Source organism: Rutilus rutilus (assembly GCF_951802725.1).
Source record: "Rutilus rutilus genome assembly, chromosome: 16".
Classification (NCBI taxonomy): Eukaryota; Metazoa; Chordata; class Actinopteri; order Cypriniformes; family Leuciscidae; genus Rutilus; species Rutilus rutilus.
This window is the reverse complement of record NC_140224.1, coordinates 8462090-8488409: the sequence shown is the minus strand read 5'-3', so window position 1 is coordinate 8488409 and position 26320 is coordinate 8462090. Positions and strand designations below refer to the sequence as shown.

At 38.2% G+C, this 26320-nt stretch overlaps 2 long non-coding RNA genes across 2 annotated transcripts; one reads left to right on the top strand and one right to left on the bottom strand.

The window, feature by feature from the left end:
* Positions 1 to 5617: 5617 nt before the first annotated feature.
* LOC311306073 lies at positions 5618 to 11013 on the top strand. Its single transcript, XR_014630130.1, has 5 exons — positions 5618 to 6800; positions 7023 to 7050; positions 7208 to 7455; positions 7850 to 8011; positions 10810 to 11013. It is a non-coding gene; the product is annotated as an uncharacterized lncRNA (long non-coding RNA).
* A 12488-nt stretch (positions 11014 to 23501) lies between these two features.
* On the bottom strand, positions 23502 to 26024 carry LOC311306074. Its single transcript, XR_014630131.1, has 3 exons — positions 25908 to 26024; positions 25617 to 25784; positions 23502 to 23561 (listed from the first exon to the last, which is right to left on the bottom strand). It is a non-coding gene; the product is annotated as an uncharacterized lncRNA (long non-coding RNA).
* Positions 26025 to 26320: the final 296 nt, after the last annotated feature.

Below are 26320 nucleotides of genomic sequence, written 5' to 3'. Positions count from 1 at the left end.
TGGAGCTGTCACGCAGCGGAGCCGTTACGCAGCCGTTACGCATCTGGTGGAAATTGGGGGTTTGTCTAATATATTGAAAGAAGTTAGTCAGTGCTGGGTAGTAACTGATATGTAACCTGGATTACGTAATCAGATTCCAAAATTTAAATACTTGTAATTATGTAAGAATAGTTACTTTTTTTATTGAATTCATTACTTAACGTAATCATTGATTCTTCCTAATTTTTATATAGTTTAATCTAGATCAGCCACTAGTCAGGCTAGACGACTATAAATTCATGGTAAATTGAGAGCACAGCATACATTTTTTTTTTTTTGTTAGTGAAAAAACATATTATATTATATTCAAATCAGTGTTATAAACAAGTCAGGTCAAAAGTAATCAAAAATAGCCAGATTACACTATTAAAATTGTAGTTAGTGATGTAATCTATTACATGACACATTTTAAGTAATGTAATTTGTATTCAGTAATGGACTTCAATTTGTAATCTACCCAGCACTGTAGACAATTGAAAACCAGGAAACTTTATAAAATAAAATAAAAAGGTTGATTTCTAGGTTTGGGAAATTATGGATATTAATAACATTTCTACAGTGGATATACACTACTGGTCAATTCAATCAAATAAATGCAGCCTTGCTGAACAAAAGATACTCAAAAACAAAAATCAATTATTCCAAACAAATGACTGATAGTGTATATTCTAGTTTCACTCTACAATATATTATTTGCTAGAAATTGCAATTTTTTTTTTTTACAAATTTAAAAACAAATCTTATTCATTAATATATTCATTGGAGAGATGTAGAAACCCTGATATTATTTGAACAATTATATTATGTGTACTTACATATACATTGAAGTCTCGTGGGGCACTGCTAATGTTGCCGGTGGGCGACAGGGATTTGGGCGTATGATCCAGAGAAAAGGCTGTAGGCACAATCTTCATGGACAAGCCGATCACCAGATAACCATGTGAACCTTTAAATTCCCAGCAGTTCCCAGGATGCACGTCTGGCTGTAGGGACAAATGGATGAAGAGAAACAGTGATAAAGACAGAAGAGAAAGAGACCATTGGAAATCAAAGCTTGACTTTACAAATTAATACACATGAAATGAGAGTTTTCAAAGGTTTCAGACCTGTATGACTACACGTGGTGACTGAGAGAAGTACCACAGCGGGAGGCCAAACAGACTCATCAGTGCCGTGTTGGTGTTGAAGGACTCTGAGCAACGAGTGCTTATAATGCTGCCGCCTACAGACACAAAGAAATGCAGATCTTGTCATATTTAGGCTAGTATCATGCATTAGACGTTTGCCCAACAGTCTGTGGGTGTGACGTCTGAGGCAAAGGCACACAAAATGGGAAACACTTTCGAAGTAAACACAAGATTCAAAGTCGTCATTTGATTGGTTGAATTCTACAGGATTTGAAGGAGACGTGTATCGCGCATCCGCCTGAAAACAAAGTCGTTGTGACGCCAAACCCCCTCATGGAATAAAAAAAGTTGTGTTCACAGCTGTGACAATGAGCGCTTATCAGGATCAACTAAATCATTGGTTCTCAAAGTGTGGGGGTGCACAGATACTGCGGCAGAAAAAAGATCAGCAGAAAAAAGAAAAACAGCCATTGCAGAGTGAATAGCGGTTAGCGCTCTGCATTTATAAAGCGGCATCGAACGCCAATCACACCGAATCGTTGTTCAGACCGTTGACTTGTCACCTTTGGAACAAGCCCAACATAGAAGTTGCTCGCCATAAAAAAGCACCTCTTCAGAGGACCGAATCACAAGCTGCTATTGTGAACACGCCACTCCGCTGCTGTGTGTGTGTGTGTGTGTGTGTTCTGGTGAGAAGAAAAACTGTTATAAATATATTGGCTCTTTTATATATTGTTCATCCAAAGCATCACTAAATATTTCAATGTTACGTTCTGATCTATCATTCTCTTACTGTTACATGATTCAGTGACATTACAAAGTGAAACTATTGAAAGTGTTTTTCACTGCATGTTTTTCAATTTAAAAAAATCTTTCAGTTTTTATAATTTTTTGTGAAATGATTTGGTAGTCAGAGGTGTTGACTCAATAACTACAACTGTTAACTGACAATAAACTCTTTATTGTTCCATCACGTTCAACATAGCCGCTCTTCCTCTCATAGGACGCCAGACCGAATAACCAAAAAAGAAAAACGCGCTAACCCATAAAGGGTGCTCTTCGCACATGCGCAGTAAAAGAAACATAACTTGATCTCCCTTTTTTTTCTTAAAAAAAAAAAAATACTGTTAAAGTTTTAGAACATAAGCATTTGTTATTATTATAACAGGATAACTGGTTAACTTAAGTGCTTCAGTTTAAATGACAAGACATTGACAAAACATAAGCAAATCATTGTCAAATCCGTTCAGTGCTTAAGATAGCAAACACCTGTGCTGAGAGCTTTCAGAAGGCCAAGTGCAGATGCGCCATTTTTTGTCAAGCAGTTAGCTAGCTGCTCTTTAGTGGCTGACCACAAGATCTGCTGAATAGTTCCAGAGTGTATAAGCTCCTTCATACTGCTGATTTCTAGGCGCAGTCTCTTTTCAGTTACAGATTTTGTAGATTTGAGAGCATCAAGAAGGGAATGATTGTCTATTACACACACAATAGGCACATTGATGCATGAGCAGCCACCAGTGGTAATCTCAGAGTATAGTGTAGCGAGGAAAACTGCAGTCAACTCCACCGGCAAGTGCCAAAGTCTCTCCTGCTAAGGTACTCCGTACATCTCTCCTGATCCGTTTTGAATGCCAAGATATAGGTGAAAATAAGCATAAGCATGATGAAATGTCCACCCTGTGTGCCACTGTCCGGAAGATTTCCCATTGAGGAATCACTGTACACCACCAATTGAAAGGAAGGAATGATATTTATTAGGGGTGTAACGATTCATCAACTACATCGATGTATCGATTTATATTCCTACGATCCAACTACATCGATCTGTGCTCGGCAAGTTGGCCTTCGGGACGACATATATCGATCTAACATCGTTTTAAAAGGTAATGAATCGATTGTATCGATACTAGGAAATAACGCATTGGATTTAAGCACGTCAGACTTTATATGGATGTTTTTTCTTAGCACTTTTAATGATAAAGGCGTTAAACGTTACTCGATTCAGTCTGCCTATCTGTGACGTCGTCGCCATGCGTGACGCGCCAGCAGCAGCGCGACAACAGTCAAGCAGCGCAAAGTCTCTCACCTCAGAAAAACGGACTTTCCTGTCCTCTCAGCCGCTATACTGCAGTAGCGCGCACTCTTCAATTGCACGCGCAAATGCGGTGGAGCGCGCTGTATCACTTCACTAAAGTGCAAAAGACATATGAGAATGCAACGTCGTAAATTAGTAAGTTAAGAAATAAAAGTAAAATACCAATAAATTACGTTATTGGTACGTCATGTGTGTTGCTATTTATCAGGAGCAGTTTCCATGTTTCTTTACCAGTTCTTCTAAGTATTGTGTATCACCATGGTAGCCTAATTGTTGTTTGTTTCCATAACAAAATGCCACTTACTGGTTATTTTGTATATTTTTATATGACTGTGGTGGCTCATAGCAAGATTGTATTAACAAAAACTAGTTTGGGACTACTATTTAATAGCTTAACCTCACAGTGCCTACTGTTTATCAGTATTTGTCATATTCTTACCATTTTTTTTGTATGTTAAGTAAAGGGGGACAGAACTTGTGTGTCAACAATTTTTGTGTAAACAAATGTATTATAATAGGCCTATATAATTCCTAAAAACGTGGGTCGCGGCTTGATGACCATGGGGAAATGTGGGTACCATGGCCAAACTATTCAAAACATCATTCAATGTTGTGATAATCGTAATTAATAATCGCAATTACGATATCAAGGGAATAATCGACAATTATAATTTTTGTCATAATCGTTCAGTCCTACTTTATTCAAATAAAATGTGAATGCATTTGACATTAATTGTTTTAGTTGTTTGTTTATATCCATAATTAATTGATACCAGATTCCCTTACAAGAATTTTTGGCTAAAAAGTCACAATCGATTTCAGGTCACTGAATCGTTTCGGATCGTATCGTTCTAAATGAACCAATATCGTCCTTGAATCGTATCGACAACCACGAATCGCGATACAAATCGAATCGTTGTTAAAACGAATCGTTACACCCCTAATATTTATGGAGAATTCATCTGTACCACCCCAAATAAAGTCATCCACATGTGACGCAAGAATCCCCATCACCTTGCAGGAATCATCCACCCAGTAAAACACTGCTGGATCTACCTTTGATACTGTAGCTCCCAATTGTTGCATGGTGTCTTTCACTCTATTGTACCAGAATAAAGAAGCATCTGTTAGGCCATAAACACATTTTTTTCAACTTCCATATGGTAACTTTGTTCTGCACTTCTTGTGGTGGACGAATGTAAATATTTCTGGTTAACTCTTTAGCTTGTAAAAAGACTGCTTTAATGTCCATGGAGTTAAGCTGCCATTTATTTTGACATATGACTGCCATGATCATTTTTAGAGACTCCGAGGCACATGTAGGTGAGTCTTTGGGAAGGTCTTGAGTGTTCATTTCTTCAAAGCCTCTGGCCACTAGTCTAGCCTTACGTACAACTCCAGCAGTTGTTTCTTTAAGTGTGCACACCCACCTCATGGAGATACACTTCTGGCCTTCATCTTTCACTTCTTCAAATACGTTATTTCTCTTCCAGGTGCTGAGTTCTGTATTTTTTGCAGGCATGAAGAGATCATCATGTACTATCAATATATCATCTTCATTGTAGTCAGTGCTCAACTTAGCATGTTCAGATGGAATCACCTGAACATTGTCCATTTGTCCTAGATTGACTGATGCAGTTGTGCCAGCAATTTCCTCAGACTCACTGTACTGCAAATTGTACCAGTTTTTGTGTTTGCCGATTGCCTTTCCTGCTCGGCCGAGGATTTTTCCAGTATGGATTTGTCCACTTTGATTATCTGTGTATTGAACTATTTGATCTTTTTTTAGTCTTAGACCTTCACAGTTCGTGGATGAGCAGGTTTGTGGGGTGTGGGATTGATCAAGACTATCCCTTCCAGGTAGCACTGATGCAGAAGGTTCACTGACATCTTCATCATTAAGAGGTTCATCGTTTTCTGGTGTCATTTCCTCATTTTCACTTTCAGTATCACTGAGATCTGCTGCTGGTGTTATTTGGGGATTTTCATCTGTTTTCATTTGTTCTCTTTGTCTCCTCCAGTTTTGTTTGTGGGTCATCCACCTTTCTTAGTCTGGACTGATGCGCTCGAACATAGCTTCCACCATGCCTAACAAATACAACCACACTATCTTGGCCTATGACCACAACTGGACCTTTCAACTCATTACTATCTACTAGCTTATAATACACTTTGTCCCCCGTTTCATATCTGTCATCAACGGGCCGCAGTTGCTTACGAAGGACTCTTCTAATTCTCTCTGAGCATTCGGCTTCTGTGAATGCTGTTCTCATTGCATGTAGTGTGGTGATTTGTTTAGCTATCCAACTACTCATACTTGTTTCCAGAGCTGGAGGCTTACCCATACAAAAATGTAATATATGGCCATATATGTACTTATATTTTAAATAGCATGACATATATCTATACATATATTTGACTTATATGAGAACACAATATATGCCTGCAACATATATCTATACATATATTTGACTTATCTGAGAACACAATATATGACTGCAACATATATCTACATATATTTGACTTATCTGAGAACACAATATATGACTGCAACATATATTTATACATATATTTGACTTATCTGAGAACACAATATATGCTTGCAACATATATCTATACATATATTTGACTTATCTGAGAACACAATATATGCCTGCAACATATATCTATACATATATTTGACTTATCTGAGAACACAATATATGACTGCAACATATATCTACATATATTTGACTTATCTGAGAACACAATATATGCCTGCAACATATATCTATACATATATTTGACTTATCTGAGAACACAATATATGCCTGCAACATATATGAACATTTATGTGTCCAAACATGTGAAGAAAATATTTGAGTTCATCCATATATGATACCATATATCTGCATATATTACAGTATAGTGTTGGTTTCTCGCATATATGGACAACATTAATTATAAATATGTGACATACATATTTGTTTTCAACATATTTAATAAATGTATGTAAACATACACTGTAACCCTTTACTGTAAATTTACAACGAATTTCTTACAGAATTGTACTGTATTTCCATAATACAGTATTAAGATGTATCTTTTACAGAACAGCTGTAAATATACAGCACATTTCTGTTTTCGTCCTGATAAATTCGTTACCATCATACTGACTGAAAAGTCATTGCATTGTGGGATTGATTTCTTTCGCGCTCAATTCAGTTCAAATGTGACGCGTCATGCGAGCAGCAGCAGACAGGCAGCTACAACAGGCAAACTCGTTTTGTCAGCGGGATTCACTGAACATTATAATCATTCCTGTTATCAAGATAAACAATGTCTGCGAATCTGAAAGCAATTTTAAAGCTTTTTTGAGGTTCGGTTCGTGTTTCAAACATTAGTTGCCTGTGACGCAGCAGAAAATGGACGACGTTAACGGTAGCAGCTATACCTGAAGACGGATGGAAGAATTTGTCATTGAATAATCTAACCTGCGCGTGACGATAAGTGGGATTTAGAGTTTGAGAAGATGGAGAATTGTTCAACTGAGTGATACGGTAAGCCAATATCTTTTTTTTTTTTTTTTTTGGCGTTTCTACATTGTTTTCACGTATTTGGTTTGATTTTGCGAACGCGGTTTAACGTGGCCGCGCAAGCAATTCACTGACTCTGTTCCACCTGTTTACCAAGTAACGTTAACTTCAACATTTCATATAATAGGCAACCTGTACCATGCTATTTGCATGACATGCATTTGATATATATTTTTTTCGTTTTAGGCTTTGTAATCTGATGGCCATTGTTAATGTAAGTGCTTTTAAGTAGTGTTACAGTTATAGTCTATGTGTTAAAAAAAAAAAAATGCTGTCAAATTCTGTCAGTTCTGTGATCGTGCTTTTGAATCGTTGTCAGAATTTCGCTAGCACATGAAAATCCATGTTCCTAATGCTGTTTTCAAATGTAGTAGGCCTATTCCTGATTGCCATCCCATGGTCCTACAACTACTCCCTAATTCAAAGAAGTTAGACGGTGTTATCCTTAAAGCAGATAAGTAGAGATTATTCAGCAAATCTCATTAATTTGTAATATGTTTATTATGTTTTGGTTCTGTTGATCAAGGTTGTGCTGTCCTTTTTAAAAATTGTTTCAGGAATTTGCATCGCTGATGTCCAGCAATCTACATTTGCCAGAAAGTCCACGACTTAATTCCTGGTATGTAAACATTAAAGGGGTAGATGAAACCTAAAATGAAAAGCCATCATTTAGGCTACTCACCCCACTGCAAAATATGTTTTTCTTAATTAGTGTATTTTGTTTCCAGTCCAGATATCTACAATTCTTACATGAAGAAGCATTTAATAGACACGTAAAAATTGTCTTGTTTTCTTAAAGAATAAGTCAAAATTAAGTGAGTTTATGCTTAAAACAAACAAAATTATATGCCAGTGCATTTTAGCATTCTAACCAATTTTAATTTTTAGTTGAAAAATGTAATTCATAGAACTATGAATAGACAACTACATCGAACCACAGTGGAATCCACAGTAGTTATTTTAATTATTAATATTATTTATTTATTCTTTTTTTTTTTTTTATTCCATTACAGGTCAATCTCTAAGCAACCAGTGCTGGATATTAAGTTTGGAAGGTCAAGGTGTGTGTGAAGGATCACAGCCTCTTCATCACTGGCCTGGCAGCACTGTTTGCCTCCTCCTATAACTTCAGCTTGCAGTACCAGGAAGAGGCAGCACCTTGAGTTTGTTCAGAGGTTAGTCATTGGCATATTTGCCATTCATATATATATATATATATATAGACTGAATTGTGTCACTAACCTTGACTTGACAGTATTTATTATGTTGACTACTGGTATGAACAATATGGCCCTGGTTTCCATACAGGGCTTAGCTTAAGCCAGGTCTAGGCCTTAATAAAATTAGAGTATTTAAGCAGATTTTATAATAATGTATCATTAAAAAAAAAAAAAAACATTACTGGTGTGCATCTTGAGATAAAACAGTGGCAGTCATATATTTTAAGATATGTCAGTGCAAGTTGTTTTCAGTTGAAGGATTAGTGAAAATTCTGTCATTAATTACTCACCCTCATGTCGTTCCAAACCTGTAAGACCTTCGTTCATCTTCAGAACACAAATTAAGATATTTTTGATGAAATCTGAGAGGTTTCTGAACCACCCATAGACAGCAACGTCTTTGCAACTTTTAAGGCCCAGAAAGGTAAGTTACCAGTGCTGTCAGTACAGAGAACAACGACAAAAATCGGTGTTGCCTACACTGCATAGAATATGAAAACTGACCACTGCATAGAATATGAAAAATATGAATATCTTTGTCAGTCAGCTGTCAACAGGCCTAAACAAGCCATGGCACCAAGCACAGAAACACAATCAGTAAAATGTTATCTAATTATTATTAGGGATGTCCCGATCCGATCCACGGCATCGGTATCGTGCCGATACTGGCCCAAAACGCTAGATCGGATATCGGAGGGGAGAAAAAAATTTATCCGATACCTATGATCCGATACCCATTAGGGGTGGAACGGTACGTATTCGTACTGAACGTACGTTCGGTGCATGGATTTACACAGAGAATACACGGTATAAAAATAAATAAATCTCGCGTGCACATTAATTAATGTAATACGGAACTAACGTTACTGTTAGATAAGCGCATATGCGGGTTCTTTAGGGACACCTAATCTGTAGCCCACCTTAGCTCTGAACGCGCGTCTATATCGCTTCAAACTTATACGCGCGCGGCACGTCCTATTCGCTTTGGACGCGCGAATGGATTCAAACTGTTCAAGCATCGAACTAGACGCGATAGACGCAAATTTGCCGCTCTATTCGCGTTTGGCGTGAACGCAGCAAAATGAACAGGCTGCGATGTCAAGATTGCAATGCTGGAGTGTGTGTGTGTGTGTGTCAGAGAGAGAGAGAGGCACGGGCGCGATCGAACAGTGGAAACATAAAAACCTACTCCGTCATTTTCATACAGGACATCATTAAAACTGCAAAAAGTGTTTAGACTACTTATACAGTATTTGTGTAAAACACAACATTGTGCTTTTGTCAAACTGTAAACTCTTGTCAAACTGTAACTGTCACACACACACACACACACACACACACGTGCTGTTTAAAAGCAAAAATGATCTCATCTTTTGGACATTCATCATTGCATTGGTTTTCATTTCTTGTCCTAAAACAGGGCACTAATCTGTTTATTTTTAAGTTACACATTCTACATTGAATAAAAAAGAAAATCAAATGTGTTTTTAAAAGTAGTAGTATTTTATACAGAAATAAATTTATAATTCAGATGAGAATAAAGTTAAAGTTAATTAAAATTTTAAGGAAACAAATATATTGATCTGAAATATAGCAAATTAATTTTAAATTCATTCAGGTTACCAAACATATCTCAAGGTCTTTTGAATAAAGGGTGGCAGTCTTTCATTATCAACTGTTGTTGTGGACTATATACTGGAGAAGTATTTGTTCTCCATTTGAGTGAGATGTTTTTATGTGGCTAATTGAGCAAAGTGCTTCCATTATATTTTATTATTATTAGTATTAGTTCAAGAATAAAATAAAAATATCGGATTGATATCGGTATCGGAAAATAGCCAAAGCTTCGGTATCGGTATCGGAAGTGAAAAAGTGGTATCGGGACATCCCTAATTATTATCAAGAAAACTTTGAAAATATCGATCGAGACATATTTTGTCAATATTGCACACCCCTAATGCATGGTATTAATTTTGATTTCTTCGGGTCTTAAAAAGCCTTAAATTTGACTTTAAAAAATGTGCAGAAACCCTGCATCATAATATTTAGGTTGAACCACTGTAGCTATATATTTACCAATGTTTTTACCACTTTTCTGGGCTTTGACAGTTGCAATGATATTGATATCAATGGAAGGACAAAACTATCAGATTTCATCAAAAATATCTTCATTTGTGTCCCGAAGATGAACAAAAGTCTTGAGGGTTAGAAATAATGACAGAATTAAAATTTTTGGGTGCAAACATGCATTTTAGTCTGGTAAATCATGTTGTCATATATGCAATAAACATTGCAAGGCTTGCAATTAAGTTAAATTATTTCTGTCACAAAGGTTTGGGCTGGATTCTGGCAGTGTGTGCTCTATATAAACGGAAAGTCTAAAGACTGCCTTTCCACTGATACTCTGATGGCACCGGATGAGGGGATGATATTGTTAATGAGCTGGGTGATGAGTAGACAAAAGTTGTAGAATAAAACTTTAAATCTGGCAACCCCACTTCCAAAAATTTAGTTAGTTGACAGTGCGCATGTAAACAGACACATTGAGTTGATGTATTTTACCAGGGCAGAACAAATATCAGTTATTGATCACAACATCCAACATTGCATTTTTTTTTTTTTCACAACATCCTACATTGCATTTTTTTTTTTAATGTGGTTCAGTTTTAGACAGCTTTTGTGCTGTCTCTCTTTGTCAAAATATATACCTTCAGTTAATAATATTTAATTGTTGTTTTTTTTCTGCCTTTTAGACGCTTTCTTGACATCAATCCTGAACGTGGATCAAAAACAAAGAAAGGACAAGTAACTTCAAAGAAAACTGGCCAAGTTGTGCAAAACAAGAACACCACTGTAAGCCTACAGGTGTCCTCACTTCTGCGAAACCTTGCAGACTTTGAATGGGATTTCGTTTGCACTTTTATGGACTTCAAAAAAGAAACAGCATTTCACTGTCGTTATAAAGCTTGGAAGAGCAGGACATTTTTTAATAGAACTCTGATTGTATTCGTCTGAAAGAAGAATGTCAGATACACCTAGGATGACTTGAGGGTGAGTAAATCATGTGCTAATTTAAATTTTTGGGTGAACTATTCCTTTAATTAAGTGCTAACTGTTACCTGTTTGTTGTTAAGTGTTAAAATTGCATTTTATGTTTAAAAAGTAATTCAGCCAACATGTTCACAGAAGGCAATTTAACTAAATAAATGTTTTAAAACCCAGAAAATGTTGTTCTCTTTTTCCTAGTGTGACTACTCTTATGAAACCTTAAAGTATAATATTTTAATTATGTAATAATAAAAGCAGTATTCCCTGTAAAAATACAATTTATTGCTGTCGACAAGTTTAATAATGTAAAATGTGGTATATACTGTATTTGGTAATTACAGTGGAGTACTGTAAATGCTGTTTACTGTAGTAGTGTTGTAAAAATACAGTATGTGGATGGCAACCCAGCTGCCAGTATTTAACTGTAAATTTACAGTGAAAAGTTTTACAGTGTACATGCATGTGATACTGATGCATTTTTAAAGCTGTGGCATATGGTTATGGTACTTTGTGGATGTATTTGTCAAAAATGACAAAGAAATACTATATTTGGTATTACTATAATAAAATACTATATTTGGTATTCACACAATAGACAAAATCTCCAACTATAGGCATTTAATTTCAAGGCATTCAGATATAAGATTTGTATCCCTAATATATGTTAAAGTATGTACTATAGAAATAAGTACATATATGCATGTATAAATATATGCGTCATATATGCATGTATACATATATGCGTCATATATGCATGTATACATATATGCGTCATATATGCATGTATACACATATGTGTCATATATGCATGTATACATATATGCGTCATATATGCATGTATACATATATGCGTCTTACATATATTTCACATTTATGTGCATATACGGGAAAATATATGGCACTTACATGAAAACGGCCATTTTTGATATATTTTGAAATATATGTTTCATATATGTATATGTGTTTTACATATATGAATTTTGCATATATTCTCATATATGCAGCAGACATACATGGGCACTAACATTATATATGTAATTTACATATATTGACATATATTACATTTCTGTATGGGTATCGGTGAGGACTGAGGGAAGATTTGGGTTCTGCCCAAACACTAACTGGTAGGGACTATAACCATGCACATTGTGGATGGAGTTCTTTGCCATTAGTGCCCAATCTAGAGCGGTCTTCCAGTCACAGTTGTCCCTCTTCAGTTTCATCAAAATTTCAGTTAGGGTCAGATTGTGCCTTTCAAAAAGGCCATTGCTCCATGGACTGTGTCTGCTACATGTATCACAGTTTTTAACAATGTTCTTAAGAATTGTGTTGCTTTCATCATCATGATTATCCGAGCAGGCCAGTAATTTTTGCAGTCTCTATCAGCTGAAGCACGTCCAAATTGTCTGTGTAGTTTCAATAGGACTGTCTCCTTTTCTTTTGTTGTCATGTTTTGTCACAGCAAGAATTTCATTTTCATTTTGTCTTGTTCTCACTTGTCTCCTTTTCATCTGGACGAACGACTTCTCTCAAATTCACACAGTAAATGTCCTGAAGATGTTAGTTCAAGTTTAACAGGTTGTTTAAACATCGTTGCTTTGTCATGTGCAATGTCCAGAACTGCACTTGCTCTTTTCAATGAAGTCTTGCTTAAAAGCATTGGTATTTCTGCAGGAACAACTTCTGTCTCTATTTTGCATCTGGTATGTCCTATCCTTGTGGAATAAACAACCTTGCCATCACCAAATCTGAAAGGTCTTGCACTTTGTTTGTCATCTATTTTCAGTAACTCACTCTGTGGCAGCCCACTTGTGTAATCCTCAAGCCATTTTTCTCCACACACAGTTCTTGTACAGGCTCTGTCAATCACAGCTGATCCTAAAGCCTCCACCATGAAAATGTCTGTGTTAGACAAAGATTCATTTGAAAACAAAGTGATGTTACATTCTTCGACGTCATCTTTTAGTCCTTCATATTTTGTCAGTCTTACATGTTCCTTTTTATTTGGAGAGTCCTTTGCCCAGTGATACGTGCTTTGGAAAATTGCACATTTCGATCTTCTTCCATATTTATCAAGGGGGGTTGTGCCTTGAGCTATGGTTTGGGGTTGTTGTGTAGTGTTTGACTTGTGTCCCCATTTTCCTGAGTATCTCGTGTAATAGGCAGTGTCACTATCTGTGTTTTGCAGTGCACTGCCGCCCTCTCGTGGTGAAGCAACGTTATCGCCCAAATTTCTTTTTAAGGCTGATTTCATATCAGTGAAAGAAACGCTAGAGCAAGCTGTAAGTGCTAACTGTTTATCTTTAACAGTATGTCCGGCAGTATCGAGTAGCTTAAAGGCTAGTACGGCGTCAGGAAGCTCCATTTTGAACTTACGTAGCCTGTTGTATTGATGCTCAAACTCGACGATGTATTCCACCATAGAAACACAGCTCTCTCTGGTGATCCGGTCAAACTCTGTGTACTGCCTCGTACTGCCGATCTTTTTCTTCTTTTAAAAACCAAAAAGTCCAATTTCGCTATGAGTGTTTGCATTCCAGTGTCATCATTCAAATCCTCAGCGGAAATTTCCACAGCCCTGTCCCTTGCTCTGCCGTTAGTGACAAAGTAACTGCCGAGGCTTGTTTTGTTTTTTTCAGGTCAGTAACACGTCTCCAAATTTCAGTCTCATTTATCCAACTTTCATAAGCCGTCTTCTCGTCAAACGGTGGGGGATTTTTGTCATTCCCAGCAGCAGCCATCCTCTGCTACCAATGTTGACTCAATAACTACAACTGTTAACTGACAATAAACTCTTTATTGTTCCATCACGTGCAACATAGCCGCTCTTCCTCTCATCGGATGCCAGACCGAACAACCAAAAAAGAAAAACATGCTAACCCATAAAGGGTGCTCTTCGCACATGCGCAGTAAAAGAAACATAACTTAACAAGAGGTGTGTGTGTGGTTGGGGCGAGATTTAAGGGGGGGGACACCAGATTTTTTAAAAAAGGTTTAAAGGGGGGCGCGACCAAAAAAAGTTTGAGAACCACTGAACTAAACACTGGATTTTTAAAAGTATGCACCATTGTTGCAGTAAACTTGCACAATGTTCTTGAATGAATTTCACACTGATCTGTTATTGACTACATTGACTTAAACAACAACATAGCCGAGGGCTTGCTTACCTTCGCACGGACGTTCTCAAACGAGGCTGGACTCACAAGAGAGAAACAGATCAAGAACACATCCTATAAGAAATGAAAAACAAATCAGACAAAACCCTCCTTTTATTCCGTCTAATGTTCAACTATTTTCTTTTAGAATTATATGACTATCTGTAAAACACAGCATTAACTAGACTGTTGGATTAATGAACTGTTAATTGACTTCACTTGTTTCCCAAGTGAAACAGAGCAACAAAAAACACAGTGAGGTTTGTGTCTAGATGACAACAGCAAACAATTGAGCCATTCACTCTCACAGCCTTAGTAACAAAGACAACGACAACACAGAGCTGCCATTAATGCTCTGAGTAACATAAGAAATCACTTTAGCCTGCCAGGAATCAAGACCTGGGCTATTTTTAAACATTTCACCATCCTAAGTGTAATGTATTTGAGCGATGTTCCAATACCTGATGGCCACTAGAGGGGCACTCCGGTGCTGTTGGTTGTTGTTGTTGTTGTTGTTGCGGTGTGCCGAATAAACCAGTCTAAACAGTGCAGTCATGTCTCCGGTTTCCCTCGTGTATATTCTGAAACACAACCGAATAGTATATGTTATTATAGCATAATGATGTAGACATAACATAAATTGGCGACGAGAATAAAGTTCCCACTGCCAATATCGAGCCTTCAGTCGAATGGAAAGGATGGCTACGATCATCGGACATGTCGAGGCATTCGACGAGGCAAGAGAGCAATGGCCTACGTATGTAGAACGTTTTGAACACTTTGTGGAGGCTAATGGCATTAGCGAAGGGAAAAGAGTGCCAGTTTTTCTCAGTGTAATGGGGCATCGACTTATGGACTTTTACGTAGTCTCATTTCACCAGTTAAAGGAACACGCCGACTTTTTGGGACTTTTACCTCCAGTCCTCCAGTCTTTGTGCTAAGCTAGGCTAGCGGTGGGTGCGTCAGACAGAGTTACGGCACGCACGGAGATGAAAATGGTATGTATGGACTTATCTAACTCTGGGGGATACGGTGAATAAGCCAAAGTCCCAAAAAGTCGACGTGTTCCTTTAAGCCCGGGACTATGGAATATGATGAGATTGTGAATACCCTCCAAGCACATTTTACCCCACGGCCCATTGTGATTGCAGAGAGGTTCAAATTTCATAAACGGATTCAAGCAGAGGGGGAAAGTGTCACACAATATGTGGCGGTGTTAAAGAAACTGGCGGAGCACTGTGAGTTTGGCGACAATCTAAATGACGCACTGCGAGACCGATTCGTGTGTGGCCTGAGTAGCGAGTCAATAAAAAGGAAACTATTGACTGAATCAGAGCTCAAGTATAAAAAGGCTGTGGATATAGCGATGTCAATGGAGGCTGTATCTAGAGAATCACAGCATTTGAGCAACTCATTGAAAGTAAATGCTATGTCTCTGGCGTCAGAATCGCCCAAGGAGAAATGTTATAGATGTGGAAAGTCCAACCATTTCCAAAATTAGTGTTTTTACAAAGATCAGCTGTGTCACAATTGTGGAAAGAAAGGCCACATTTCACGAATGTGTAAAGGTAAGAAGACAGAGGAGAAAACACTTAGAACTACAGTAAAAGGGAAAAGTGGAAAATGGAAGGGACAAACAAAGAAAAGACCAATTCACAGAGTGGATGCTAATATGGAAAAGAGTGAGGAAGAGACAAATTCAGACACGGATACGGAACTGACACTACACAAAGTGACAGCAACACTGCACAATTCTCCACAGGTGAACAAAATGAAAAGTGAAATTGATTTAGTGTCATCTGTAATAAAAGTACAACCAAAAATTGAAGGATTGCCAATTGAGATGGAAGTGGATACCGGTCTCTATTATCTCAAGTGAATTGTACAGAGATAAACTGAGCCATGTTCGATAACGCCAGACGAACGTTGTTCTCAAGACGTATACAGGCCAAGTTATCACACCAGAAGGCGTCATCAAAGTGCGTGTCAAGCTAAACAGACAAAGCGTACGCTTACCTTTGTATGTTGTTACAGGAAACGCAGCTCCTCTGTTGGGACGAGAATGGCTTCGCAGAATTCGTCTAGACTGGCGTGAGATCAAAACTGTAAGAGCAGTGCATCAAGTTAATGAAGGGACATTTGACAGTCTTCTAAAAAGGTATGCCAAAGTTTTCAGAGAAGATCTAGGGACATTCAATGAGTATACAGCTACCTTAAGTCTGAAACCGGGAACCCAACCACAATTTTTCCAAGCTCGAGTGGTACCGTATGCCATCAGACCCAAGGTGGAAGAAGAAATTGATCGCTTACTGAAGCAAGGAATCATTTCACCTGTGCGATTCAGTAAATGGGCAACCCCGATTGTACCTGTAATAAAAAAAGGTGGTAATGTTAGGATCTGTGGTGATTTCAAAATAACATTGAATCCAGCTCTGTGTGCAGAACATTATCCATTACCCCGTATTGAAGATTTGTTTGCTTCACTGGCTGGGGGACAAAGATTTAGCAAACTAGACCTTTCACATGCCTACCTGCGGAGTCCTGTGCATGAAGATTCACGTAAATATCTTACCATCACGACCCACAAGGGGATGTTTGTATACAACAGATTACCCTTCGGCATCACTTCAGCTCCATCGATACTTCAACGAGTCATGGAACAAGTGTTACAAGGGATACCGGGTGTATATTGTTTTTTGGATGATATCCTGGTCACAGGAAAAGATAATGCTCATCATTTAGCTAACCTGGAGGCTGTGTTGAGTCGGCTGGAGAAATGCGGACTTCGTGTGAAAAGAGAGAAGAGTGAGTTTTTCAAAACCTCATTGGAGTATTTGGGACATGTGATCGATGCATCAGGGCTTCACAAGTCCCCAGATAAACTGCGTGCCATCGCCGAAGCACCAGCCCCTGATAATGTTAACCAACTCCAATCTTTTTTGAGACTGGTTAATTATTATGCAAGATTTGTGCCAAATATGGCCACAGTTCTTCACCCCCTGAATGCAATGCTACACAAGGAGGTAAAATGGAAGTGGTCGCCAGAGTGTGAGAAAGCGTTTCAAGATGCTAAAACGCAGCTGTTAACACCCAGTGTACTCACACATTATAATCCAAGACTCCCAGTTCGCTTGGCCTGTGATGCTTCACCATATGGGGTGGGAGCTGTATTGTCACACATGATGCCGGATGGGCAGGAAAGACCCATAGCCTTTGCGTCCCGAACCCTGAGTAAACCTGAGCAAAACTATGCGCAACTAGAACGTGAAGCGATAGGAATCATCTTTGGGGTAAGAAAGTTTCATACTTATCTATATGGACGCCACTTCACATTATTAACAGACCATCGTCCACTTACCACCATACTTCATCCTAACAAAGCAACTCCATCCATGGCTGCTGCAAGACTTCAGAGGTGGGCTCTTCTGCTAGCTGCACATAACTATACAATTCAATATAGAAGTGCTACTGACCATGGGAATGCTGATGCGTTATCGCGATTGCCACTGCCCGTACAGCACAGAGACAGGAAAGATGCAGTGGACGCTTACCTCATAAACAAAATGGATGCATTTCCAGTGTGTAGCAGCGACATCAGTAAAGGAACCAGAGCAGATCCGATCCTCTGTCGTGTCAAGGAGATGGTAACCACTGGATCATTTCCATCTACCAAAGACTCAGAAAATGCACTAAAGCCATACCTCACAAGAAAGGAGGAACTCTCACTGATGCAGGACTGTCTGATGTGGGGACAGCGAGTTATCGTTCCATCGAATCTGAGACAACGAGTTTTGGAGGATTTACACACAGGACACCCAGGTGTAGTAAAAATGAAGGCTCTAGCTCGTAGCTACATCTGGTGGCCAAATATTGACACGCAAACTGAAGAAAAATCAAAGACTTGCATGTCCTGTCAACAAAATCAGAAATCTCCATGTCTCTCACCTCTACATCCCTGGGCATGTCCAGAAGCTCCTTGGCAGCGAATTCACATCGATTTTGCTGGCCCATTTGAAGGGTGAATGTTTCTGGTAGTTGTGGACGGACTCTCAAAATGGCCAGAGGTTCATGTGATGGAATCGACAACTTCCTCCAAGACAATTCAAGTGCTGCGTGGTCTATTCAGTCATTACGGGATACCTGAAACCTTAGTTAGCGACAATGGCCCACAATTTACTTCAGAGGAGTTTGGATGTTTTCTGAAAACAAATGGTGTTAAACATGTGCATTCTGCACCATTCCACCCAGCCACCAACGGGCTGGCTAAGCGTTTCGTTCAGACTTTTAAACATTCACTGAAAGCATCCAATTATCTAAATAATGGGTCCTCTGATAAAACCTCAAATAAACATCTAATTATTTATGAAAAATATTGTGATGCATCTGTTTTAGCTCTATTATTATGACAGTACCGTCTGAGGGTAGGAAAGCGGTCGAAGTCTGTCGTAATCCTCCTGTCCTGCTGTATCCCACAGTCCCAAGTTCACCGGCTTTCGATCGACCATCACATTGGCAGAATAATTATCAAACCTGAATGAAAGTTAATAGCATATACTTCAGAGACACTACAAATGTCATATCTGACATATTTCACACACATATCCCGACCCGTCCCGAAAAATAAACACACTCTCTGCTGCCTCTCGATGGACTGGAGCGGATCTACGTCTCACATGCATCTAACCAGGAACAGTCCTAGATCGATTATAAATATTATCAAAACTTTCATGCCTTGCATGATCGGAAATAACTTAGGCCTAACTGTAATTAAATTAATGCCTGATTCAATTCCATGAAATGCTGTATAGATATCTATAGGCTAATAAAACAATATATTTAACATAAAAAATGTACATCTTATGTTAAAATGTTATGTAACCTTCTCCCTTTAAATACTTTGGTCAGTTCAATTTTTTTTGCAATTTTATATTATTTATTTGAAAGAATTAAAAGAGCAGATTCATGTTGTATTGTTCAACTGGTCGAGGTTGATATGGGATTTAGAAAATAATTAGTATTAAGTAATGGAATAGGATACTTTAGAGAGAGAGAGAGAGAGAGAGAGAGAGAGAGAGAGAGAGAGAGAGAGAGAGAGAGAGAGAGAGAGAGAGAGAGAGAGAGAGAGAGAGAGAGAGAGAGAGAGAAATTAGTAGTAGTAGGCTAAATTACACTGTTGAAGATGCAATTAGTAGTAATTCAATTATTTTTTTAGACAAATGTACCCAACACTGTGCATACATTTTGTTAGGAGATTAATGTTTTAAATATAACAGTTTTAATGTAGAAATATTAAATGATTGGAAAAATAAATAATTAAATAATAGGCTTCTTTTTAAATATGAAACTAAAACCAGGGAACATTTATTTCCACTATCTCAGTTTAATATTCAGTGAGGGGAAGGGGTGTTTGGGAAACAGTCAGTATTTCATTTGATGCCAGTAGTGTGAATGTTTGTGTTTGAACTATCTGAGCAGCTCCAGATGCAGCAGTTATAACTGTGGTGACATCATATTGAGAATGCGTCATAGCAACTCTAAACGACAACTCTGACTCTGGTCTACTGTTGGTGTGTTAGGAGTAAATCGATTGAAAGACTTGAGACTTTCTGCAGATATTGAATTCTTTTAGCATTCGGTGTCCATAATGGCGCTGTTTAACAGTATTTTTAGTCAATTGTTTGGGTGTTTTGCTCACTTTTTGCACAGAAGGGAGAAACCTCAGAGAGCACAGCAGTATGCAGTGCAAGAATTAGCGGCTGGATGTAACGTTAGAGAGGCTGGAGAAAAGAAAAGGAAGGTGAGAAAACAGAGGAAACAGAAGGTCACAGGGCCAACACCACTTCTTGTGGAGGTCAAACCTCTGCATTCTACAGTCAGATCTTCCTTAAAGCCAATTGAGGGAGAACTCTCAAAGCTTCCAAGTGTCTCCGGACACCTCGCTCTGCCAGGCACTCGCCTCAAACCCCTGCCGCCAGTGACAAAACCAGCCGTGCATCCTGAACCAGTTCCAGCACCTGAGGATGTGTTATCCCTGCCATCTTCTCCGCTTCAAGTGGATCCTCCCAAACCGTCGGAGGCTCCTTCATGTCCAGATGAAGTTGTTTCCTTCCGACACTCTTCATCCCAGATGCATCCATTGGCGGTTCCTCCACGTCCCACTCCAGCACCTGATGCACTGTTTTCCATCCGACGCTCTTCATCCCAAATGCGTCCTGCGAAACCACAGATGCATCCATTTGCAGTTCCTCCACGTCCCACTCCAGCACCTGATGAACTGTTTTCCATCCGGTGCTCTTCATCCCAAGTGCGTCCTCCCAAAGGACTTCCTCCGAGCCCCACTCCTGCACCTGATGAAGTCATTGCTCAGCGACGTCCTCCCACCCGGAAACCTCAGCCGTTCACTTCCCCGTTTGAGCCACTTCCACAACTCATGCTGGTTGACATCGAGGATGAGGAGGATGAGGAGGATGAGTATGTGGAGTACAGAGGGAAGACCATCAGTGACTTACTCAAGACTGAACGCTCCCAAACTTCGGAGGCTGAAATGAGACCAAAAAAGATGTTTGCTTGGTTGGAGAAGGACAGCGAGGTGCAGGAGGAAGCGTGGGCGAGCGAAGTGGAGGAAATCCAGGGATTTGAGGAAGAGGAAGGTGACCCCAGGGAAATGGGAGACTCCAAGGCCATGCAAGGCCATTCGGATGAGGCGTCTCAGATCGATGAGCAGATGAGGAGGCTCTTCTGTGTAGCCTCTCCTGACGGCCCCAAGACTGAGACCCAGCACAAGGTGAACGTCCAGAAAACGTGCAAAAGGAAAGTGCCACTTTTTCTGTTCACCTGGGCAGAGGAGAAGGCCAAGAAACAGGAGGAGAAGAAGAAAATCAAAGAGAAGGAGCGAAGAGAAAACGAGTTGCTGCTTGAGCGCTACACGAACGATCCGAGACTCAAGCACTTGAGGATCAACAAGCACAACATCAACTACAACTCCTAAAGCAGATCATCGTCCCTCCTCACCTTTAACCTGTGTAAATAAACAAGTTTGCAAACTAAAAGTTGAAAGATCCATGACTGAATGAATTTTTGTTAATCAAGTAAACCATAGTTGCTTCAATCCAGTTAATCTTGAAATAATATCAAACGTATTCTTATATTTACTTTATAAAAGTCAGTAAAAAAAAAGATTTCACTGCAAAAAGCCACAACATAAAGATGGACATCTTTACAATTATTCTAAAAGGCCTTTTACTTGCTTATAAAAAAAGACAACAGAAGGCATTTAGCAGATTGTAGGGCTGCAACAACTAATCGATAAAATCGATAATAATCGATTATGAAAATCGTTGTTAACGAATGTCATTGTCGATTAGTTGGTCTGCTCACGTCACGGGGAGCGTTACTGATGACGTCACTTTCATGACAACGCAGTCACGCGAAATGGCAGAGAGTAATCGGAGAGAAACAGCACGGCAAGCAAAAACTGTATATTCTCATTATATGAAGATGTGAAAATGGTATAGTCTAGTTTAATTCAATGCTACTGTGTAAACAGCTTTGTTTACTAACTTCGGGACAGTCACACTAGATCTATTTTGTATCGAGCATCAGGTTGCGCAATCAGTTCGCTCACAACATAAGTGATGGATTAAAATAGCGCTACCGCAGAAATAGGTTAAATTAAATGGTGTTTACAAAGTGAAGCACTAAATATAAAGGCAGTTAATAGCAGCAGTAAAATATTGTTTTTTAGTCACTGTAGTCAGTGGTTTTCAGCGAATGCTTGTGCAGTAATACATCATTTTTCCTGTACTTTTAACCAAGCCTGTTGTCAGCTGCGTACCTCCATTCCGCTCTCTTTAGCTATTTGTCTACTATGTAAGGGATAATCCCGCTTATTACATGGCTACCCACCAAATAAATCAATAATTTTACACAAAATATTGATTTAAAAAGGAGTTTATTGATTTAAAAATGATTGTATTGCTTCCGCTAAAGAAAATAGTCCGTTCCGTCTCTACGGTTGGAATCCTGTGTCCATAGCAACGCTCTGTTTTTCTGGTGTGTTATACTTCGCAGCGGTCTGTTATCAAGAAATAACAGATCGCATTCTACATTGGAATTCAAAATCTGCTGCTTAATATCTTATTACAAACATGTTTGTGTCCTAATTTCATAATGTGAAGTTTATATGAGCAGCGCAACTCAATATTTTGTTTTGTTTATTTATATTTTGGATATTTAAAGAAGTTTTACTGTTTAAAAACTGGACAAACTTTTGTGTTTGGGGTTTAAAATGTAAAAATTAAAGATTATATTAGTAAAACTCAGTGTGTGGCTTTTGCACTTTTTAAAGTACACTTTTACACATAAATACCCTGATTTAGGGTTTTATTTAGTTATAAACAAAAATCAAATTGAATTTTTTTTAAAAACTATCCGATTAATCGAAAAAATAATCGTCCGATTAATCGATTATCAAAATAATCGTTAGTTGCAGCCCTAGCAGATTGTATTCAACAGGTTTTTCAGCAGTTGATCATGCTGACGATTCAGAGGACTTCAGATATTCTGATATCAAATATGATGCAATAGACTTTATAGGGTTAACTATACAAATTACATTAATAAACTATATTTTTTTGCCAGCATTTTGGGAATAAATTTAGTGGAGGATGAAGCGAGTTGAAGGACGATTTTAAGGTTTCATTTTTGACGTGGAACATCATATTAGAAAGTCTCAGTCTAGTGCATAACTCTTAATGCATGTCTACTGTTTAGAGCACTCGACCTTTTTAAACTAAAGATTGGTTAAAAATAATACAGATGCTAGATATAATTTATCATAACTAATTATTAATTTTGTTGATCAGACGGCAGTGAAGTTTGCCACAAAGCAGAAAGACTTGGTTGGATGGATGGATGCGCTTTTTGGAACTTCAAAAACTCTGGCGCCATTCAATGCCATTACAAAGCTGGGAAGAGCCAGGATATTTTTTAATATAACTCCGATTGCGTTTGGCTGAATGAAGAAAGTCATATACACCTAGGATGGCTGAGGGCGAGTAAATTGTGGGATATTTTCATTTCTGGGTAAACGAATCCTTTAAAGCATCCTTCTCCATGACAGTCCATCAGCCAATCAGTTACGCCTTGATTTAATATTTATGCAGTGACAGGCTGATAAATAACTGAAATAACAAAATCACAATACTTACAGAGACCAAGAAGGTCTGAAGAGCATCTCCTTCTTCTTAATAGACAAACTGTCCGAGCAACTGCCCCTCTTCCTGCTGCTCGTCATCAAGACCCTTTAACAGAACAGATTTTTTTTTTTTTTTTTTTTTACTGACCCCAAGATAAGTCATCCTTTGTCTAATATGTAGAAAGTTAGTCAGTGCTGGGTAGTAACTGATTATATGTAACCTGGATTACGTAATCAGATTCCAAAATTTAAACACTTGTAATTATGTAAGTATAGTTACTTTTTTGATTGAATTCATTACTTAATGTAATCATTGATTCTTCCTAATTTTTATATTGTTTAATCTAGATCAGCCACTAGTCAGGCTAGACGACTATAAATTCATGGTAAATTGAGAGCACAGCATAAAATATCATTTTTTTAGTTAGTGAAAAAACACATCATATTCAAATCAGTGTTATAAACAAGTCAGGTCAAAAGTAATCAAAAATAGTCAGATTACACTATAAAAATTGTAGTTAGTGATGTAATCTATTACATGACACATTTTAGGTAATGTAATTTGTATTCAGTAATGGACTTCAATTTGCAATCTACCCAGCACTGTAGACAATTGAAAACCAGGAAACTTTATAAAATAAAATAAAAAAAGGTTAACTTCTAGGTTTGGGAAATTATGGATATTAATAACATTTCTACAGTGGATATACACTACTGGTCAATTCAATCAAATAAATGCAGCCTTGCTGAACAAAAGATACTTTCAAAAACAAAAATCAATTATTCCAAACAAATGACTGATAGTGTATATTCTAGTTTCACTCTATAATATATTATTTGCTAGAAATTTTTTTTAAAAACAAATCTTATTCATTAATATTAGGGGTGTAACGATTCGTTTTGACAACGATTCGATTTGTATCGCGATTCGTGGTTGTCGATACGATTCAAGGACGATATTGGTTCATTTAGAACGATACGATCCGAAACGATTCAGTGACTTGAAATCGATTCAGTGACTTTTTAGCCAAAAATTATTGCAAGGGAATGAGGTATCAATTAATTATGGATATAAACAAACAAGTAAACAACAATTAATGTCAAATGCATTCACATTTTATTTGAATAAAGTAGGACTGAACGATTATGACAAAAATGATAATTATTCAGATTATATTTTACGATTATTCCCTTGATATTGTAATTGTGATTAATTACGATTATCACAACATTGAATGATGTTTTGAATAGTTTGGCCATGGGACCCACATTTCCCCATGGTCATCAAGTCGCGACCCACCTTTTTAGGAATTATATAGGCCTATTATAATACATTTGTTTACACAAAAATTGTTGACACACAAGTTCTGTCCCCCTTTACTTAACATACAAAAAAAAAAATTGTAAGAATATGACAAATACTGATAAACAGTAGGCACTGCGAGGTTAAGCTATAGCAGTCCCAAACTAGTTTTTGTTAATACAGTCTTGGTATGAGCCACCACAGTCATATAAAAATATACAAAATAACCACTAAGTGGCATTTTGTTATGGAAACAAACAACAATTAGGCTACCATGGTGATAAACAATACTTAGAAGAACTTAACTTACTAATTTACGACATTGCATTCTCGTATGTCTTTTGCACTTTAGTGAAGTGATACAGCGCGCGCCGGCGCATTTGTGCGTGCAATTGAAGAGTGCGCGCTACTGCAGTATAGCGGCTGAAAGGACAGGAAAGTCAGTTTTTCTGAGGTGAGAGACTTTGCGCTGCTTGACTGTTGTCGCGCTGCTGCTGGCGCGTCACGCATGGCGACGACGTCACAGATAGGCAGACTGAATCGAGTAGGCTAACGTTTAACGCCTTTATCATTAAAAGTGCTAAAAAAAACATCCATATAAAGTCTGACGTGCTTAAATCCAATGCGTTATTTCCTAGTATCGATACAATCGATTCATTGCCTTTTAAAACGATATTAGATCGATATATGTCGTCCCGAAGGCCAACTTGCCGAGCACAGATCGATGTAGTTGGATCATAGGAATATAAATCGATACATCGATGTAGTTGATGAATCGTTACACCCCTAATTAATATATTCATTGGAGAGATGTAGAAACCCTGATATTATTTGAACTATTATATTATGTGTACTTACATATACATTGAAGTCTCGTGGGGCACTGCTAATGTTGCCGGTGGGCGACAGGGATTTGGCCGTATGATCCAGAGAAAAGGCTGTAGGCACAATCTTCATGGACAAGCCGATCACCAGATAACCATATGAACCTTTAAATGCCCAGCAGTTCCCAGGATGCACGTCTGGCTGTAGGGACAAATGGATGAAGAGAAACAGTGATAAAGACAGAAGAGAAAGAGACCATTGGAAATCAAAGCTTGACTTTACAAATTAATACACATGAAATGAGAGTTCTCAAAGGTTTCAGACCTGTATGACTACACGTGGTGACTGAGAGAAGTACCACAGCGGGAGGCCAAACAGACTCATCAGTGCCGTTTTGGTGTTGAAGGACTCTGAGCAACGAGTGCTTATGATGCTGCCGCCTACAGACACAAAGGAATGCAGATCTTGTCATATTTAGGCTAGTATCATGCATTAGACGTTTGCCCAACAGTCTGTGGCTGTGACGTCTGAGGCAAAGGCACACAAAATGGGAAACACTTTCGAAGTAAACACGAGATTCAAAGTCGTCATTTGATTGGTTGAATTCTACAGGATTTGAAGGAGACGTGTATCGCGCATCCGCCTGAAAACAAAGTCGTTGTGACGCCAAACCCCCTCATGGAATAAAAAAAAAGTTGTGTTCACAGCTGTGACAATGAGCGCATATCAGGATCAAC